The sequence below is a fragment of the Dama dama genome, chromosome 31 (genome assembly GCF_033118175.1).
Source record: "Dama dama isolate Ldn47 chromosome 31, ASM3311817v1, whole genome shotgun sequence".
NCBI classification, from domain to species: domain Eukaryota; kingdom Metazoa; phylum Chordata; class Mammalia; order Artiodactyla; family Cervidae; genus Dama; species Dama dama.
Window position 1 is genome coordinate 48,402,410 of NC_083711.1, and position 21,027 is coordinate 48,423,436.

The 21,027-nt window shown below is 40.8% G+C and overlaps 1 protein-coding gene across 2 annotated transcripts in view; it reads left to right on the forward strand.

The window, feature by feature from the left end:
- Positions 1 to 209: 209 nt before the first annotated feature.
- Positions 210 to 21,027, forward strand: part of TMEM45A (transmembrane protein 45A) — a 111,645-nt gene continuing 90,827 nt past the window's right edge. For both annotated transcript variants that reach the window (XM_061134070.1, XM_061134069.1), the window contains exon 1: positions 210 to 516. The gene's annotated coding sequence lies outside the window, so the exon portion shown is untranslated. The remainder of the gene's footprint in view (positions 517 to 21,027) is intronic.

The window sequence follows — 21,027 nt, forward strand, 5'->3', positions numbered from 1 at the left end:
CCGAGTGCCACATCACCACCCGCGCTCCACTTCCAGGTTCTTCTCGAGGATGCAGCGAGCGAGCCCGGCGGGCGGGGGGCGGGGCTTGAGGCCCGCGGGAGTGGCGGGCTAACTCGCCAATAGGCGGCAAGCGAGGAGCCCCGGAGACCAATGAGCTGGAGCTTCTGCTGGCGGCGGCCGCCTAGACTCCTGCCCCACGGGGGAATCAGATGAGCCACATCTGGACAGCTGCGCTGCGAATGTACGGCCCCTTCTCGGGCCGACGTCGGCTGAGCACGTCTCCCACGTTCTCTCCTTGCAGCCACTTATTATTATTCATTTTCCCAATGAAGCAACCTGGAATCCAAGTTTAAAACTTTTCCCCTCTAATGCGAGAGGGAGCCAGGTCCCATCCTACTTGTTTAACGTTCTTGGAGCTCTGTGATCCAAAGGACAGAAACAGCAACAAAAGCCCAGCCGCTGTCTGATTTAAAACTGGCAAAGTGGGAAAACTAGTATTGAGTAAGACCGAGTTGGGTAAGTTTTGGATACGTGTTGGATATCCTATTTATCGCTCTGTGATCTCTACCCTGCGTCTTTTCCTGTTCTCACTAGCCCTCTCTTCATCAGGGAGAGAGTACCGCTTGCTACCACAAAACTGCACAGACTTCGTTTCCTTTACTTCTTTGGTTACACTTTAATTTAGTTTTGGGGTCATCTGTATGCTATTTTAAAAAATTTCCTGGGAACAGAAATTTAACTGTTTTCCTGTTAAAAGCCTCTTCTAACTTCAAAGTTGAACTATCGATAACTTTATTTTTCTGTTTTCTTTCTGTGAGAACAGTGTATATATTTGTAGAGCCGGTATTTTTATCCGTCCCCTATACCCTGTTTTGGTAGAGGATTGAAAAGTTATCTGGGTTATTCACAACTAATGAAACTTTTACTTTCTTTAATAAGATGTTTAATATTAAATTATTTAAATCCTGAATTGTTATAGGTAGTTACTGTTTCACTTACATGTGAATGAAGCTCAATGTCTTTTCTATATTCTCCTGCCCATAGTGGTACGCACAAATTCTTCCTTGATCATTAAAAAAAGCATTAAACATGTGTGTTTAGACATGTTGTACATTCACTATGTACACCAATAATGTTATATATTAATCACACTATGTACCACCATGTACATCAATAATGTATATCCACTGTGTACATCAATAATGTTATATAATGACCACTATGTACAGACCACTATGGGCATCAATAATGTACAGACCACTATGTATATCCCTATGCACATCAGTAAATAACATCAATGTTATGTATTAATCCCATAATTACACCAAAATAACATTCAGAGTGGTTGTTAGATCTTTGTGCTTCCACATAATTCTGATATTTATTTCAGGATTTAGAAATGGAAATGTTGGCAAATATTGAGCTAGGTGAGTGGCCTGAGGCTCATTGCATCTTAAGCATCTATAATTGTCTCTGTTTAAGCAATGTTTTAGATTTGAGGCTTTATCAGATATTATTTACTATTGTGGCATGTGTGGCCAGAATTGATCTTTAATTTCTGACTTAGAAGGCAGTAGACGCCTTAGTTGCAACTGCGTTTTTGATTCAGAAAAGCGTTGCACACTGTGAGTGGCAGAGTTGAAGTGGTTTTCAGGGCCGGAGGTTTAGAAGGAACAGCGTTGCAGGGGTCAGCATAAAGAGCCAGCTGGCCTGGTTCAATTCAAAGCCCTCCTGTTTGATCTTGAGCAAGTTACTCAGCCCATCTTACCTCAGTTCCATCCTCTGTATGTGGAGATAATATTACCTATCACCGGCTCCCTCCTCAGCTTCCCCTGCTGCACTTGTTTTCCCAGCCACTTGTTCTGACCTCCACACTAGCACCTAGGGTTTACTCAGTGCAGACCAGTTGTTGATGGGGCCTTGTGTATGGCTGTAAGGGAGAGAGAGTCTGGAGAGGAGAGTGAGGTAGAATTTATGAAGCACCTTAGAAAGATCCAGAAGGTTCTGGGAAAGAGAACTTATTATAGGATGGTTTTATAGGAGGGTTGGCATTTCTGGGAAAGATTTTGACAAACAACTTTGGTTGAGGGGAAAGGGATCCTAGAACAGAAGGTGGCAGGCATTCTAGGAGCAAGGGAAAGCACGGACAAAAGCATTGAGGCTAGAAAGTGTGAATCTATCCTGAGGACATTGGGTTGTGATAGGGATAATTCATGAGAAGTTAGTAGATGGAAAGGTGGAAAGGGGGGCGGGAGGTAGGAGAGGGTGGTGGGGAGAGCCTGTGGGGAAAGAGAGGCTTGGGAGCTAAGATTGGTAGGAAGGGGCAAGCTGAACTGGCGGCAGTTGCACAGTTGGAGGTGTCTCTGGAATGATCCATCTCTGGAGTCGTTTCTACCCCTTGCCCAGCACACCCTCCCCATCTGTTCCACTGCTTCAGTGACCCCCCCAGCCCACCTCCTTCAGGGCCTTGAAGGACTGCCCCGTGAGTCTGGGCCCCACTCTTGGAGTCACTCTTTTTTTTTTTTTTAATTTTTTTTTTTTTCTTTCTTTTTTTTTTTTTATTAGTTGGAGGCTAATTACTTCACAACATTTCAGTGGGTTTTGTCATACATTGATATGATTCAGCCATAGATTTACACGTATTCCCCATCCCGATCCCCCCTTCCACCTCCCTCTCCACCCGATTTCTCTGGGTCTTCCCAGTGCACCAGGCCCGAGCACTTGTCTCATGCATCCCACCTGGGCTGGTGATCTGTTTCACCATAGATAGTGTACATGCTGTTCTTTTGAAATATCCCACCCTCACATTCTCCCACAGAGTTCAAAAGTCTGTTCTGTATTTCTGTGTCTCTTTTTCTGTTTTGCATATAGGGTTATCGTTACCATCTTTCTAAATTCCATATATATGTGTTAGTATGCTGTAATGTTCTTTATCTTTCTGGCTTACTTCACTCTGTATAAGGGGCTCCAGTTTCATCCATCTCATTAGGACTGGTTCAAATGAATTCTTTTTAACGGCTGAGTAATATTCCATGGTGTATATGTACCACAGCTTCCTTATCCATTCATCTGCTGATGGGCATCTAGGTCGCTTCCATGTCCTGGCTATTATAAACAGTGCTGCGATGAACATTGGGGTGCACGTGTCTCTTTCAGATCTGGTTTCCTCAGTGTGTATGCCCAGAAGTGGGATTGCTGGGTCATATGGCAGTTCTATTTCCAGTTTTTTAAGAAATCTCCACACTGTTTTCCATAGTGGCTGTACTAGTTTGCATTCCCACCAACAGTGTAAGAGGGTTCCCTTTTCTCCACACCCTCTCCAGCATTTATTGCTTGTAGACTTTTGGATAGCAGCCATCCTGACTGGCGTGTAATGATACCTCATTATGGTTTTGATTTGCATTTCTCTAATAATGAGTGATGTTGAGCATCTTTTCATGTGTTTGTTAGCCATCTGTATGTCTTCTTTGGAGAAATGTCTGTTTAGTTCTTTGGCCCATTTTTTGATTGGGTCATTTATTTTTCTGGAATTGAGCTGCAGGAGTTGCTTGTATATTTTTGAGATTAATCCTTTGTCTGTTTCTTCATTTCCTATTATTTTCTCCCAATCTGAGGGCTGTCTTTTCACCTTACTTATAGTTTCCTTTGTAGTGCAAAAGCTTTTAAGTTTCATTAGGTCCCATTTGTTTAGTTTTGCTTTTATTTCCAATATTCTGGGAGGTGGGTCATAGAGGATCCTGCTGTGATTCATGTCGGAGAGTGTTTTGCCTATGTTCTCCTCTAGGAGTTTTATAGTTTCTGGTCTTACGTTTAGATCTTTAATCCATTTTGAGTTTATTTTTGTGTATGGTGTTAGCGAGTGTTCTAGTTTCATTCTTTTACAAGTGGTTGACCAGTTTTCCCAGCACCACTTGTTAAAGAGGTTGTCTTTTTTCCATTGTATATCCTTGCCTCCTTTGTCAAAGATAAGGTGTCCATAGGTTCGTGGATTTATCTCTGGGCTTTCTATTCTGTTCCATTGATCTATATTTCTGTCTTTGTGCCAGTACCATACTGTCTTGATGACTGTGGCTTTGTAGTAGAGTCTGAAGTCAGGCAGGTTGATTCCTCCAGTTCCATTCTTCTTTCTCAAGATTACTTTGGCTATTCGAGGTTTTTTGTATTTCCATACAAATTGTGAAATTCTTTGGTCTAGTTCTGTGAAAAATACCGTTGGTAGCTTGATAGGGATTGCATTGAATCTATAGACTGCTTTGGGTAGAATAGCCATTTTGACAATATTGATTCTTCCAATCCATGAACACGGTATGTTTCTCCATCTGTTTGTGTCCTCTTTGATTTCTTTCATCAGTGTTTTATAGTTTTCTATGTATAGGTCTTTTGTTTCTTTAGGTAGATATACTCCTAAGTATTTTATTCTTTTTGTTGCAATGGTGAATGGTATTGTTTCCTTAATTTCTCTTTCTGTTTTTTCATTGTTAGTGTATAGGAATGCAAGGGATTTCTGTGTGTTAATTTTATATCCTGCAACTTTACTATATTCATTGATTAGCTCTAGTAATTTTCTGGTAGAGTCTTTAGGGTTTTCTATGTAGAAGATCATGTCATCTGCAAACAGTGAAAGTTTCACTTCTTCTTTTCCTATCTGGACTCCTTTTACTTCTTTTTCTGCTCTGATTGCTGTGGCCAAAACTTCCAACACTATGTTGAATAGTAGTGGCGAGAGTGGACACCCTTGTCTTGTTCCTGATTTCAGGGGAAATGCTTTCAATTTTTCACCATTGAGGGTGATGCTTGCTGTGGGTTTGTCATATATAGCTTTTATTATGTTGAGGTATGTTCCTTCTATTCCTGCTTTTTGGAGAGTTTTAATCATAAATGAGTGTTGAATTTTGTCAAAGGCTTTCTCTGCATCTATTGAGATAATCATATGGTTTTTATCTTTCAATTTGTTAATGTGGTGTATTACATTGATTGATTTGCGGATATTAAAGAATCCTTGCATTCCTGGGATAAAGCCCACTTGGTCGTGGTGTATGATTTTTTTAATATGTTGTTGGATTCTGTTTGCTAGCATTTTGTTAAGGATTTTTGCATCTATGTTCATCAGTGATATTGGCCTGTAGTTTTCTTTTTTTGTGGCATCTTTGTCTGGTTTTGGAATTAGGGTGATGGTGGCCTCATGGAATGAGTTTGGAAGCTTACCTTCATCTGCAATTTTCTGGAAGAGTTTGAGTAAGATAGGTGTTAGCTCTTCTCTAAATTTTTGGTAGAATTCAGCTGTGAAGCCATCTGGTCCTGGGCTTTTGTTTGCTGGAAGATTTTTGATTACAGTTTCGATTTCCTTGCTTGTGATGGGTCTGTTAAGATCTTCTATTTCTTCCTGGTTCAGTTTTGGAAAGTTATACTTTTCTAAGAATTTGTCCATTTCATCCAAGTTGTCCATTTTATTGGCATAGAGCTGCTGGTAGTAGTCTCTTATGATCCTTTGTATTTCAGTGTTGTCTGTTGTGATCTCTCCATTTTCATTTCTAATTTTGTTAATTTGGTTCTTCTCTCTTTATTTCTTAGTGAGTCTTGCTAATGGTTTGTCAATTTTGTTTATTTTTTCAAAAAACCAGCTTTTAGCTTTGTTGATTTTTGCTATGGTCTCTTAAGTTTCTATTGCATTTATTTCTGCCCTGATTTTTAAGATTTCTTTCCTTCTGCTAACCCTGGGGTTCTTCATTTCTTCCTTCTCTAATTGCTTTAGGTGTAGAGTTAGGTTACTTATTTGTTTTTTTTCTTGTTTCTTGATGTAAGCCTGTAATGCTATGAACCTTCCCCTTAGCACTGCTTTTACAGTGTCCCATAGGTTTTGGGTTGTTGTGTTTTCATTTTCATTCATTTCTATACATATTTTGATTTCTTTTTTGATTTCTTCTATGATTTGTTGGTTATTCAGAAGCGTGTTATGTAGCCTCCATATGTTTGCATTTTTAACAATTTTTTTCCTGTAATTGAGATCTAATCTTACTGCAGTGTGGTCAGAAAAGATGACTGGAATGATTTCAGTTTTTTTTGAATTTTCCACGACCAGATTTATGGCCCAGGGTGTGATCTATTCTGGAGAAGGTTCCGTGTGCACTTGAGAAAAAGGTGAAGTTGATTGTTTTGGGGTGAAATGTCCTATAGATATCAATTAGGTCTAGCTGGTCCATTGTGTCATTTAAGGTTTGTGTTTCCTTGTTAATTTTCTGTTTAGTTGATCTATCCATAGTTGTGAGTGGGGTATTAAAGTCTCCCACTATTATTGTGTTACTATTAATTTCCTCTTTCATAGTCGTTAGTGTTTGCCGCACATATTGCGGTGCTCCTATGTTGGGTGCATATATATTTATAATTGTTATATCTTCTTCTTGGATTGATCCTTTGATCATTATGTAGTGTCCTTCTTTGTCTCTTTTCACATCCTTTATTTGAAAGCCTATTTTATCTGATATGAGTATTGCGACTCCTGCTTTCTTTTGGTCTCCGTTTGCGTGAAATATTTTTTTCCAGCCCTTCACTTTTAGTCTGTATGTGTCTCTTGTTTTGAGGTGGGTCTCTTGTAGACAGCATATATAGGGATCTTGTTTTTGTATCCATTCAGCCAATCTTTGTCTTTTGGGTGGGGCATTCAACTCATTTACATTTAGGGTAATTATTGATAGGTGTGGTCCCGTTGCCATTTACTTTGTTGTTTTGGGTTCACGTTTATACAACCTTTCTGCATTTCCTGTCTAGAGAAGATCCTTTAGCATTTGTTGAAGAGCTGGTTTGGTGGTGCTGAATTCTCTCAGCTTTTGCTTATCTGTAAAGCTTTTGAATTCTCCTTCATATCTGAATGAGATCCTTGCTGGATACAGTAATCTAGGTTGTAGGTTATTCTCTTTCATTACTTTCAGTACGTCCTGCCATTCCCTTCTGGCCTGGAGGGTTTCTATTGATAGATCAGCTGTTATCCTTATGGGAATCCCTGTGTGTGTTATTTGTTGCTTTTCCCTTGCTGCTTTTAATATTTGTTCTTTGTGTTTGATCTTTGTTAATTTGATTAATATGTGTCTTGGGGTGTTTTGCCTTGGGTTTATCCTGTTTGGGACTCTCTGGGTTTCTTGGACTTGGGTGGCTATTTCCTTCCCCATTTTAGGGAAGTTTTCAGCTATTATCTCCTCGAGTATTTTCTCATGGCCTTTCTTTTTGTCTTCTTCTTCTGCAACTCCTATGATTCGAATGTTGGGGCGTTTCACATTGTCCTAGAGGTCCCTGAGGTTGTCCTCATTTCTTTTGATCCTTTTTTCTTTTTTCCTCTCTTCTTCATTTATTTCCACCATTTTATCTTCTACCTCACTTATCCTATCTTCTGCCTCCGTTATTCTACTCTTGGTTCCCTCGAAAGTGTTTTTGATCTCATTTATTGCATTATTCATTTTTAATTGAGTCTTTTTTATTTCTTCTAGGTCTTTATTAAACATTTCTTGTATCTTTTCAATCTTTGTTTCCAGGCTATTTATCTGTAACTCCATTTTGTTTTCAAGATTTTGGATCATTTTTATTATCATTATTCTAAATTCTTTTTCAGGTAGATTCCCTATCTCCTCCTCTTTTGTTTGACTTGGTGGGCATTTTTCATGTTCCTTGGAGTCACTCTTGTGGTGGCTGTGTTGGAGCCCTGCTGAAGTGGTTTGGCACCCTGGATTATTACTCAGGCTACGTTTCAGATGCAGGCTGCACTCTAAAGTCTTTGACATGGTTGTGATTGTTGCACCATCCCCAACCCCCTACACACACAGTGTGTGCTGGAAAGCCCCTTTTCTTGCCGCTAAGAGAGTTGAGCATTCACATGGTAATATTTATAACCTTATGATGTACAATTGTTGAAGAAGATGAAACCTGTAGTATTCACCTCAGTGGAGAGTCACTTTGGACATCTCTGCTGTCTCTTCCTTGAGAAGCATTGAGACGTGTCAGAGAGAACCCAGGTCTGGCCCTGATGCTGCCGTGGACCACCTGTGTGACCTTGGGCAAGACTTTGAGCCGTTATGGCCTTCTCTGTGCCATCAATTGTAAAGAGATCTCTAAGGCCCCTCTTCCCTTGGATGATGCTTTTTACTCTTCTTGCATCCCCTAGAGCCCAAGCCTTAACCACTAGTCTGTGCTGCCTTGGGTATAATACATGAGAGCTGCTTTTTTTGTTTATAACAACGGTAGTCAAGAAGTCCATGGAAGGAGGATCACTGGAGGTGGAGGGACCATTTGGAGGAGTGGAGTTGGTATAATTTCCCAGGAGTGGCCAGAATATCAACATGAGTCTTGTGAATGGATGTGTCACACATGCAGACAGGTGATGTTTCGTTGTTGTTGTTCAGTTGCTAAGTTGTGTCTCACTCTTTGCTACCCCATGGACTGCAGCAGATGCCATTCAACCATCTCCTCTGGAGATGTTTTACTTGTGTTTTAGATGGAGCTCATTACAAATTCATCTGTCTTTTCATCTTGATTAAACAGAACTTCCATAGACCTTGGACTTATGGTAGACTTTCAGTAATATCAGCTCAATCATTGTCGCCTTTAAAAAACTGAAACAGAGTATACAAGCATCAAAAGTAATGATCTCCCCTTTATCTACCTGCCTTCTTCCCTTTCTACTAGTTTTTCCAGAGGTAATTTTGTTAGTAGTCTGGTCTGTATCCTTCCAGTCCTTCTCCAAGAGTCTACTCATGGGTGTAGATCTAAACATGAATATAATTAAAAAATATAAATAGAACCACAGTAGTTTTATTTTAAAAAACAGAGAAACAATGAAATGTTCCAAGGCTTGTGGAAGAATGGGGCAGATGCCAGGTACACTTTTTATTCCTATTACTTGTGAATCCTTGTTTTTTTTTTCTTATTTCTAGAGACACTGTGGTTTTGGTATAAGAACTTCTCATGGTGAAGGTCAACATAGGACTATTTGAGGTGTCCTATTATTAGTCATACCCAGTCTGGATTTGAATTTTGGGAATTCAATCTTAAAATTTTTAATATAGTGAATCAATTTAAAATATTTCTTGAAAAAGTTTAATTTTCTTTTTATCTTATTAACTTAATGTAGTCACTCTTTTCAGTCTAGCACACTGACTGAGCATGCAGACTTTGGAGTCAGACTGAGGGTTTCAACCTGATACCTGCTTCTTACTAGTGTACCTTGAGCAAGTCTCTTTGTCTTAGAGGTTTTATTACCTATAAAATGGGATATCAAAGCCACTAAATGAGAACATCAGTAGAAAACATTTAGCATGGTGTCTGCATCATACCAAAGCCTATACATACAAGCAGTTCATTTTTTACTGTGGTAAAAAGCATAACATAAAATTTGACTTTGTAACCATTTCTAAGTGTATAGTTCAGTGACGTCAAGTACATTCACATTTTTGTGCAACCATCACCACTGTGCATCTCCAGAACTTTTTCATCAAATCGAAACTCTGTCCTCATTAAACAATTACTCTCTATTACCTTCCCCTGTCGTCTCAGCCTCTGGCAACAACCATTCTATATTCTTTCTCCTGCATCTGACTACTCTAGGTATCTCATATAAGTGAAACTATACAATATTTATCTTTTTATGACTGGCTTATTTCACTTAGCATATGACTTCAAGGTTCACCCAGATTACAGTGTCATAATTTGATTTCTTTTTAGAGCTTAATAATTTTTCTTTTTATGTATATATCACATTTTGTTTATCCAAAACAAATGTTGATGGACATTTGGGTTATTTCCATCTGCAAAGTTAATTTTTTGTGTCGTCTGGGCTACAGTATCCAGACATCTAGTCAAATATTGTTCAGAATATTTAGTGAAGGTATTTTTAGGCTTGAGGCTTTAACCCCATGAGGACTTCCCTTGTGGCTTAGTGGTAAAGAATCCTCCTGCCAATGCAGAAGCCACAGGAAATGTGGGTTCAGTCCCTGAGTGGGGAAGATCCCCTGTAGAAGGAAATGACAACCCACTCCAGTATTCTTGCCTGAAAATCTCATGGACAGAGAAGCCTGATGGGCTATAGTCCATGGGGTCCGAAAAGAGTAGGACACGACATAGCAACTAAACAGCAACTACTCGCATAAAATTCAAATGACATCCCTCATTTCCAGGTAGCCCTGTATTAAATTACTACCCTCACACTTTAAATGAACAAAGTATAAAGTTCTGAATTTCATTTTGATATGTCTAGTTATGGACTTAAAAAAATTTTTTTAACAACTTGTTTTCTTTTGATGTGTCCTTTATATTTGAAGACTCAAATATAAAGTCTTCCTTTAGATCAGAGAGTTGTTCTCTAATAATTTGAATCTCGCTTTCTCTCTCTGTAAGCCAGAAATAATTAAGACTAATGATTGTCAACAGCTGTTACAGGAAGAGGGGAAAAGCCAGCAGAGAGAGAGGCATGTAGTAAGGAGCACATTTAGGACAGATTTAGGGACACTGTGTATTAAATAAATAATGAAACATTAAAAAATGTTAATGCAGAAGGAAAAATCGTGAAAAATGCTCATACCAAAATCATGTGGTAGCTGAACCTTGAGGACAGAGGCCTGAGGAATAGGGAGTAGTAGGGAGGAGAGAGAAGGTTTTGTTGAGAAAGAATGGTGGGTACTGGGGTCAGGGACCTAGAAGCTCTTTACCTTTAAGCCAGCAGGAAGGAGAACGGATAGTGCAGCGTCTCCATCTCTGGTGTCGCGTCTCCTCCTCCTGCTCTGCCCTCAGTTTGCATGCACCAAGGGCCAAGGGCTGGAAGACAGACTGGGAGCGCAGGGTGGTCTGGTTTTTTCCTTGTTGCTTGTGTGACTTTTCCGACAAGTTGTTTCCACTGCAGGGAGCAGAAGAATGAATCAGTAAGGATGAATGAGGTCATCCTCCTGGGGCAAGTGGGAAAACTCCATATGGACACCAAGCCTCCTTTCCCTCATCAGAAAATCAGGCCTTTCTCCCCCTACTTCTAAAAGAGAGGATTCACGAAGTCCTGTATGTAATGGGGCTTCGTGAACTGTGTTGTGTTTTATGGAGGAGAGAGTTTATATGACCGTGATCACACTTTAAAGCTCTTTCTTCACAGAAAGATGCACAAACAACTAATGGCTAAGTGAGTGACTGTTTATTAGGTATCAGCTCTTCTCAGGGTTCTTCTCGTTTTACCTTCATGGATGCCTTATGGGGTAGAGGCTATTATTATTTTAGAGATAAGGTAACTGAGGCCCAGAGAAGTTAAGTAACTCTTCCAAGGTCACACAGTGATGAAATCAGGATTTAAGCACAGGATAACCTCCTTGCAGTGTCTGAGTGCTTTATGCCATGTGTAATATTATCCTCAGGAGTGAAGCACCTGTTGTTGGTTGCCACTTTTTGATATTCACCATGGCCTGAAAGGTAATCTGGCTCTACCTTCATCCACCCATCTCCACCTTGCCCCCTCTTTTCCCAATGCTAATGAAATGTAGTCAGGCTTTGGATAAAAAGTAGGTCCAGGTAGAGGACACATAATGATTTGAGGTGTGAGATACTTGTTTTGTTCTTTCATCTACAAGCTCAGGCTTGGACTGGTGCTTCTCTCATGTTCTCCAGTAGCAATAACTTTGCCACTAGTTTCAAAATGAGCGAGATGGCCAATACCAAGTCCCAGAGAAGATCTGTGAGCAACTCTGCTCAAATAGGGCTTCCCTGGTAGCTCAGATGGTAAAGAATCTGCCTGCAATTTAGGAGATGAAGGTTTGATCCTTGAGTTGGGAAGATCCCTTGGAGAAGGGAATGGCAACCCACTCCAGTATTTTTGCCTGGAGATTTCCATGGACAGAGGAGTCTGGCAGGCTACAGTCTATGGGGTCTCAAAGAGTTGGACATGACTGAGTGACTAACACTCACACACTGCTCGAATAATGCAACCTACTTCTCCTCTGATAAACTTGGCCTCATGATGTCCAAGTATTTGTATTTGTATTTACACCTTATACAAGCCTTTTAGGCTGTTTGTTTCCTTCCCCAGAAATGGGGCTGGTGTGAGTCAGGATGGTACAGGGGTCATTCCAATTGCTCTTGAGATTAGAAAATAAAAGATTGATGGTGAGATTGTTGATATTGTTGATGAGAATTCACTGGTGGAGAGCTTGACAGTTACTCAGTGAGTTGAGAGGAAGCACACCTTCTGGGAAAAAGCTTTGGCTTTGGACTGGGCGCTTCCCATCCAGAGGCTGTCTGTGTGGAGACAGTCACGAGTCTTTCCCCACCTCACCATTGCTTTCCAGTTTCCAAATGGAGCACTACTCTTGCAATGAATGAGAAGGAAGCAGCTCCAACATTGCTCGTGTGGCCATGGAGAGACACAGGTTATACAATTTCAGGCTGGACTTCCAGTATTCTCCTTGCCTTTTAAACCCATTACCTATTCTAATGATTTCCAACTCTCAGAAGAGGATTTTATTGTCTTTTGTTAATGAATTGGCATGGTAATGAAAACAATTCTCAATTTTTTTGGTGTGTGTGTGTCTGCTTATGCTCAGTCGTGTCCAGCTCTTTGTGACCCCATGGACTATAGCCCGCCAGGCTCCTCTGTCTATGGAATTTTCCAAGCAAGAATATTGGAATGGGTTGCCATTTCCTACTCCAGGGGATCTTCCCAACCCATGGATCGAACCCGTGTCTCTTGCATCTTCTGCATTTGCAGGCAGATTCTTTATCACTGAGTCACCTGGGAATCCCTTTAGTGGCAAAAAAAAAAAAAAAGTATATTCAGTAGATCTGAGGATGTGAAGTACAAATGTGTCTTTTATCAAACATTCAAGGAGATTCTTGGGTCGGTGGCTCAAGATCCTCATTTTGAAAAACTCAGGTTAAAGTGGTATCTTTTCTGTGTAATAATATTGGTGTTGAGTGCTAAGTTGACTGGACTTGAAAGAAGTTCTGTTTTTGCTCAAGATAGAGTAACAGGGCCAGATTTATTCTTATCCTGAAATAGTAAAAAATATCAGATAAAATATATGAAGCAGTATATGGGTTTTGAAACACTGGTCATTAGGCAATGGGAGGGCAATGATCTCCAGGAAATTACAAAGAGGTGATCACTCCAGCTGATCCCTGGGAGAGGGTCCAGGCTGAGCCCCAGGTGGAACTCGTACTCCTTGAGTTGAGGAGGTGGTGCTGAGAGCCCAGGGAACCAAGGTGGCCAGAGTTCACAGGACTGAGCTCCAGAACCAAGAGAGTTGCACAGAGGGGGGGTCGCTGGAGACTTGCGGGAAGGCCCCTCACGTGTTCACAAGAGTAAGTCAGTCAACTCCAGGAGGCTGGAGGGTGGCGGGAGGGGTGCAAAGATGAGGGAGAGGGTGGAGAGCAGTGCCCTGCAGTCACAGAATCCTGGGAATATTGCTTGTTCCCTCCAACCAGATTGGAAAACTCATAATTCACGAGTATTGGGCAGAACAGTCAGGAAGGTCTGGCCTCAGTAATGGGGAATAGTTAGCCCTACACTGATCACTGCTCCCGACATGCCTCTCAGATCATTAAAAAGTGATACCTGAGAGGATCAGACTGCTCCCAGGTCACCTACTCATCCCAGAACAGACCTCAAGAATATCTAGAAATATGAAAAAGTATCAGGTGCCCAAAAAGGCAAAATTCACAATGTCTGGCACCCCAAAATAGTAAAGCAGTTGCGTTTAAAATGAAATACACTGTCCTTGACTGACCTAGAGGTTTATTTCCACACTCATTTTTGTACCATTATGAAATCAAACAGTTGAGTCCTTCAGTATGACATTTTGTACATAACATGCCCTATTCTGCCAAACCATGGTCTGGGTTGATATTTATCTTGGCTTCTGAGATAGCAGTTCCTCTTTCATGTCTATTATTGTTTTTCAACTATGTTTCCTGTGTTTGGTAACTCCAGCTTCCGTGCTGGCTTATGGGAAGGTAAGCTCAGTCAGTGTGCATCCTGTATCTACCCCAAGCATTGGAGCTTGGAGCAATGAATGGATGGTGACGTGGGTCTGATTCTCTAAGGCTGGTGGGTGACTTGGAATTAAACACCTTAGAAAGCAGTACGGGCCAAACCAGGGAGTCCAAGATCCGCTGACAGGTGTGAGGGGCGAGTTCAGCCAGGGACTAAAACCAGAAGCCTCTGAAATCCAACAGGAGTGTACCAGTGTTGTGTGAAGACTGAAGCTGAAGAGTCAGACCTTGACTTTGCTCCTCGCAGTTTGAGGTTGGGCTAGAGAGATTACTCTGGGGTCATGCGTGAGCTTAATGCTCTGGGGGTCCATAACTGACCTCCAGACTTCGAGCCTGGGCTGTCTCTTCTCCTCTGAGATTAGATAATTTTTAATTTGTTCACCAAGCACCAAGTGTGTTTTGCTGATTCATCGCTGCCTGGAAGTTTAGTCTGACACCTTGTCTTCTGGGTATCTCTTCTTTAATGCTTTGCTACTTGAAGAAACAAGTGTTCTTCAGTTTGGCTGGTGCCAAGCACCTTGCCATCCTCTCCCATTCTGTCTGAGCAGATAGGTGACTTTTCTTCTTATAAGTCTCTTGGATGGTGGAAAAGTGTATGTTTCTTAAAATGATGTGTCCCAGATCAGTTTGTAAGAAAGGAAGAAAGCTGTTACTTGAAGATAATGACAAGATATCACTACTATCATTTGATGAAAATATTACTTTCTTTGAAGGATTGGGACTAAAGGGTCAGTCTTTGAAAAAATTGGAAGTCAGTTTGTCTTTTAAAGCAGAGGTCTTAAGATCATGTTTTCACCTGAAAAGGAGGCTCTTGATCAGAAGTCTTCCAGAACCTTATTTTTATTCCCAGTGTTGGCAGGACTGTGGATTGGGTATACTATAGCAGGAATACAGGTATGCATACTGGTCAGTATTCTCATGGTCTCTATGATGGTTCTTGTGGCAGAAACAGTTCCCTTGCAGTTTTTAATAATGATAATAATAACAGCAGCTGCAGTGTTAGATGGTGGATAGAAAAAGTCTATCACTTTCATTTCCTTTCAATCAGCATTGATTAGAGAAGGATCCATTCCTCTCTGGTGTTTTCCAGTGAAAGAGATGAGGGGAGCATGGGTGAGGCTTTCTGTCTTCACTTGATGAGCTTAGGACCATCTCCTGTCTTCCTGCACATGTCTGGGACCTTCAGCCTGTTCCTGTCCCTGGGATTCTCCAGGCAAGAATACTGGAGTGGGTTGCCATTTCCTTCTCCAGTGCATGAAAGTAAAAAGTGAAAGTGAAGTCGCTCAGCCGTGTCCAACTCTTAGCGAGCCCATGGACCAAAGCCTACCAGGCTCCTCCGTTCATGGGATTTTCCAGGCAAGAGTACTGGAGTTGGGTGCCACTGCCTTCTCCTTGGAAGATGTAGTCAAGGACAAAGATTGTGGTTTCTGGAGAGAAATGCACAGAAGAGCTTGACACAGTCCAACGGTTGTTAATTGTGGTAGGTGTAACTGGTTTTGCTTTTTGGCCTATTGTTATTGTTCAGACTCTTTGTGACGCCATGGACTGCAACACACCAGGCTCCTCTGTCCTCCACTCTGTCCTGGAGTTTTCTGTCCATTGAGTTTGGTTCCTGTCCATTGAGTCGGTGATGCTATCTTACCATCTCGTCCTCTGTGGTCCCCCTTCTCCTGCCTTCAGTCTTTCCCAGCATCATGGTCTTTTCCAGTGAGTCGACTCTTCACATCAGGTGGCCGACGTATTGGAGCTTCAGCTTCAGCATCAGACCTTCCAATGAATATTCAGGGTTGGTTTTCTTTAGGTTTTACTGGCTTGATCTCCTTGCAGTCTAAAGGACTCCTAAGAGTCTTCTCCAGCACCTCAATTTGAAAGCATCAATTCTTGGTGCTCAGCCTTCTTTAAGGACCAACATCCATACATGACTACTAGAAAAACCATAAATTTGACTGTAAGGACCTTTGTCAGCAAAGTGATGTCTCTGCTTTTTAATATGCTGTCTAGGTTTGTTACAACTTTCCTTCCAAGGAGCAAGTGCCTTTTAATTGTACGGCTGCAGTCACCATCAGTGTTGATTTTGGAGACAAAGAAAAGAAAATCTGCCAGTGCTTCCACTTTCCCCCCTTCTATTTGCCATGAAGTAATGGGACCAGATGCCATGATCTTAGTTTTTTTTTTTTCTTTTAGATCACACAACTGTATTTTCTATTTGTCTTGTGTTTAGATAGGGCCATCTGATTGGCTTGAACCAGTTAAGCCTTCCCTACCACCTCTCTTTTGCCTCTATGGTGAATAGAGGCCATGTGTTGAAGATGGCCTCCAACAGGAATGTGATCTGAATTTCTAAAGCATTGCTTGAAGGAAAGATGCCCATGAAAGCCACACAACTGGAAGTGCTCTGTTGTTCTTAATTTGCATAATATGCAACCTTTCACATTAGCAGCTACTTTTTCTAATGTTGAGTTTGAAGCCAGCTTTTTCACTCTCCTCTTTCACCCTCATCAAGGAGCTCTTTAATTCCTCTTCACTTTCTGCCGTTAGACTAATATCGTCTGCATCTTTGAGACTGTTGATATTTCTCCCAGCAATCATGATTCCAGCTTATGATTTATCCAGCTCAGCATTTCACATGATGTACTCTGCATTTAAGTTAAACATGCAGGGTGACAATATACAGCCTTGATATACTCCTTTCCCAGTTTTGAACCTGTCTGTTGTTCCATGTCTAGTTCTAACTGTTGCTTCTTGACCTGCACACAGGTTTCTCAGGAGACAGGAAAGGTGGTCTGGTACTCTCATCTCTTGAAGAATTTTCTTCAGTTTGTTGTTGTCCACACAGTCAAAGGCTTTAGTGTACTCAATGAAGCAGAAGTAGATGTTTTTCTGGAATTCCCTTGCTTTCTGCATGATCCAGTGAATGTTGGCAGTTTGATATCTGATTCCTCTGCCTCTTTGAAACCCAGCTTGTACATCTGGAAACTCTCAGTTCATGTACTGCTAAAGCTTGGCTTGAAGGATTTTGAGCATAACCTTGCTAGCATGTGAAATGAGCACAATTCTATGGTATTTGAGCTTTCTTTGGCATTGCCCTTCTTTGGGATTGGAATGAAAACTGACATTTTACAGTCCTGTGGCCATTTCTGAGTTTTCCAAATTTGTGACATATTGAATGCAGCACTTTAACAGCATCCTTTTAGGATTTGAAATAACTCAGCTGGAATCAGTCATCTCTACTAGCTTTCTTAGTAACAATTCTTCCTAAGGCCCTCTTGACTTCACAGTCCAGGATATCCAGCTCTAGCTGAGTGACTACACCATCGTGGTTATCCAGGTCATAAAGACCTTTTTTGTACAATTCTTCTGTGTATTCTTGCCACCTCTTCTTAATCTCTTCTGCTTCTGTTAGGTCCTTACTCTTTCTGCTTTTGGCATTATTTTTACTTATTTCTGCTTGAGTGATAATGAGTAAGAAAGGGTTGAGTGAGTGGGTCAAAGTACTGTGCCCTGATAAGCAGTTACATTCTGATTGTCTCTCAGATGGGAGTTTATTTTTCCCTGAGATGAGAATCTGCTTGACAATGGGAAACCCTTGAAGCAGGCAGGAGCGCCTCTGAGTTGCTTCTGTTTCAGTCCTGCTTCCATCTCCCACTTTCATCTCTGCCCTCTACTCTCATGCTCTTCTGCCAAAACCCACACTTGCCCTTCTGTTGGTGCTTTCTCCAGGACCTCATTTACCCAGAAATTGCACAGGATTCAGGAGAGGCTCAGGTGGGCTCCAAAATCACTGCAGATGGTGATTGCAGCCATGAAATTAAAAGACACTCCTTGGAAGGAAAGTTATGACCAACCTAGATAGCATATTAAAAAGCAGAGACATTACTTTGCCAACAAAGGTCCATCTGGTCAAGGCTATGGTTTTTCCAGTTGTCATGTATGGATGTGAGTTGGACTGTGAAGAAAGCTGAGTGCTGGAAAATTGATGCTTTTGAACTATGGTGTTGGAGAAGACTCTTGAGAGTTCCTTGGACTGCAAGGAGATCCAACCAGTCCATCCTAAAGGAGATCAGTCCTGGGTGTTCATTGGAAGGACTGATGCTGAAGCTGAAACTCCAGTACTTTGGCCTCCTGATGCAAAGAGTTGACTCATTGGAAAAGACCCTGATGCTGGGAGGGATTGAGGGCAGGAGGAGAAGGGGACGACAGAGGATGAGATGGCTGGATGGCACCACCGACTCGATGGACATGAGTTTGGGTAAACCCCAGGAGTTGGTGATGGACAGGGAGGCCTGGTGTGCTGCGATTCATGGGGTCGCAAAGAGTCGGACACAACTGAGCAACTGAACTGAACTGAAGGTGGTATTCTTCCCCTCCTGTTTTCTGTGAATATTATTTTGGGGATTGGAGATCAAATTTTCATGCCACTCTAGAAGTCCTTCTTCAAGATTTTTAAAAAATAAATTTATTTATTTTTAATTGAAGGATAGTTGCTTCACAATATTGTGTTGGCCTCTGCTGTATATCAAGATGAGCCAGCCGTAGGTATACACTATGTACGCTTTCTCTTGAACCTCCCTCCCCCCTCCGAGCCCTTTCCACCCCTCTAGGTTGTTACAGAGCCCCAGTCTGAGTTCCCTGAGTCATAGAGCAAATTCCCATTAGGTATCTATTTTACATGTGGTAGTGTATATTCTTCCATGTTACTTTCTCCCTTCATCCCACCTTCTCCTTCCTCTCTACCCTCCGCCTGTGTTCATGAGTCTCTTTATGTCTGCATCTCCACTGCTGCCCTGCAAATAGGTTCCTTGCTACCATCTTTCTAGATTCCATATATATGCTTTAATATGCAATATTTGTTTTTCTCTTTATGACTTACTTCACTCTGTATAATAGGCTCTAGGTTCATCCACCTCATTAGAACTGACTGAGATGTGTTCCTTTTTCTAGTTGACTAACATTCCATTGTATGTATATATATCACAGTTTCTTTATCCGTGCATCTGTCGATGGACATCTAGGTTGCTTCCATGTCCTAACTATTGTATATAGTGTAACAATGAACACTGGAATACATGTGCCTTTTTCAATTTTGGTTTCCTCAGGGTATATGCCTAGGGCTTCCCAGGTGGCTCAGTGGTAAAGAATCTGCCTGCAGTGCAGGATCTGCTGGAGGCATAGGTTGGATCCCTGGGTTGGAAAGATCCCCCGGAGGAGGAAATGGCAACCCACTCCAGCATTCTAATAGTGGAATTATTGGGTCCTATGGTAGTTCTACTCCCAGTTTTTTGAGGAATCTCCATACTGTCTTCCGTAGTAGCTGTAATCAATTTACATTCCCACCAATAGTGCAAGAGGGTTTCCTTTTCTCTGCATTCTCTCCAGCATTTATTGTTTATGGATTTTTTGATGATGGTCATTCTGACCAGTATGAGGTGATATCTTATTGTAGTTTTGATTTGCATTTCTCTACTATTAAGTGATGTTGAGCATCTTTTCATATGTTTTTTAGCCATCTGTATGTCTTCCTTGGGGAAATGTCTGTTTAGGTTTTTTGCCCACTTTCTGATTGGGTTATTTGTTTTTCTGGTATTGAGTTTTATGAGCTGCTTGTATATTTTGGAAATTAACCCTTTGTCAGTTGTTTCATTTACTATTATTTTCTCCCATTCTGAGGGTTGTCTTTCTACCTGTTTATAGTTTCCTTTGCTGTGCAAAAATGTTTAAGTTTAATTAAGTCCCACTTGTTTATTTTTGTTTTTATTTCCATTACTCTGGGAGGTGGGTCGTAGAGAATCTTGCTGTGATTTATGTCATACAGTATTCTGTCTATGTTTTCCTCTAAGAGTTTTATAGTTTCTGGTCTTACATTTAGGTCTTTAATCCATTTAGAGTTTATCTTTGTGTATGGTGCTAGGAAGTATTCTAGTTTCATTCTTTTATACATAGCTTTCCAATTCTCCTAGCACCATTTATTGAAATGATTCTTTTCCCCATTCAAATTCTTGCCTCCTTTGTCAAAGATAAGGTGCCCATAGGTGTGTGGGTTTATCTCTGGGCTTTTTATCTTGTTCCATTGGTCTGTATTTCTGATTTTGTGCCAGTACCATACTGTCTTGATGACTGTAGCTTTGTAGTATTGTCTGAATTTGGGGAGGTTGATTCCTCCAGCTGCATTCTTTTTTTCTCAAGATTGCTTTGCTATTTAGGGTCTTTTGTGTTTCTATACCCATTGTGAATTTTTTGTTCTAGTTCTTTGAAAAATGCCATTGGTAACTTGATGGGGATTACACTGAATCTGTAGATTACATTTGGTAGTATAGTTATTTTCACAGTATTGATTCTTCCAATCTCAGAGCATAGAATATCTTTCCATCTGTTTATGCCATCCTTGATTGCTTTCATCAGTGCCTTACAGTTTTCTGTATATAGCTCTTTTGTCTCCTTAGATAGGTTTATTCCTTGGTATTTTATTCTTTTTGTTGTGATGGTAAATGGGATTGATTACTTAATTTCTCTTTCTAGTGTATAGTAATGCAAATGATTTCTATGTATTGATTTTATATCCTGCAACTTTACTGAATTCACTGATTAACTCTAGTAATTTTGTGATAATATCTTTAGGGTTTTCCATGTATAGTATCATGTCATCTGCAAGCAGTGAGAATTTTACTTCTTCTTTTCTAGTCTGGGTTCCTTTTTTATTTCTTTTTCTTCTCTGATTCCCATAGCTAGGACTTCCAAAACTGTGTTGAATAATAGTGGTGAGAGTGGGCACTCTTGTCTAGTTCTTGATCTTAGAAGGAATGCTTTCAGTTTTTCACTGTGGAGAATAATGTTTGCTGTGGGTTTGTTGTATATTGCCTTTATTATGTACAGGTAGGTTCCTTCTATGCCCATTTTTTGAAGAGCTTTTATCACAAATGGGTGATGAATTATGGTGAAAGCTTTTTCTGCATCTCTTGAGATTATCAACATAGTTTTCATCTTTTAATTTGTTAATATAGAGTATCACATTGATTGATTTGTGTA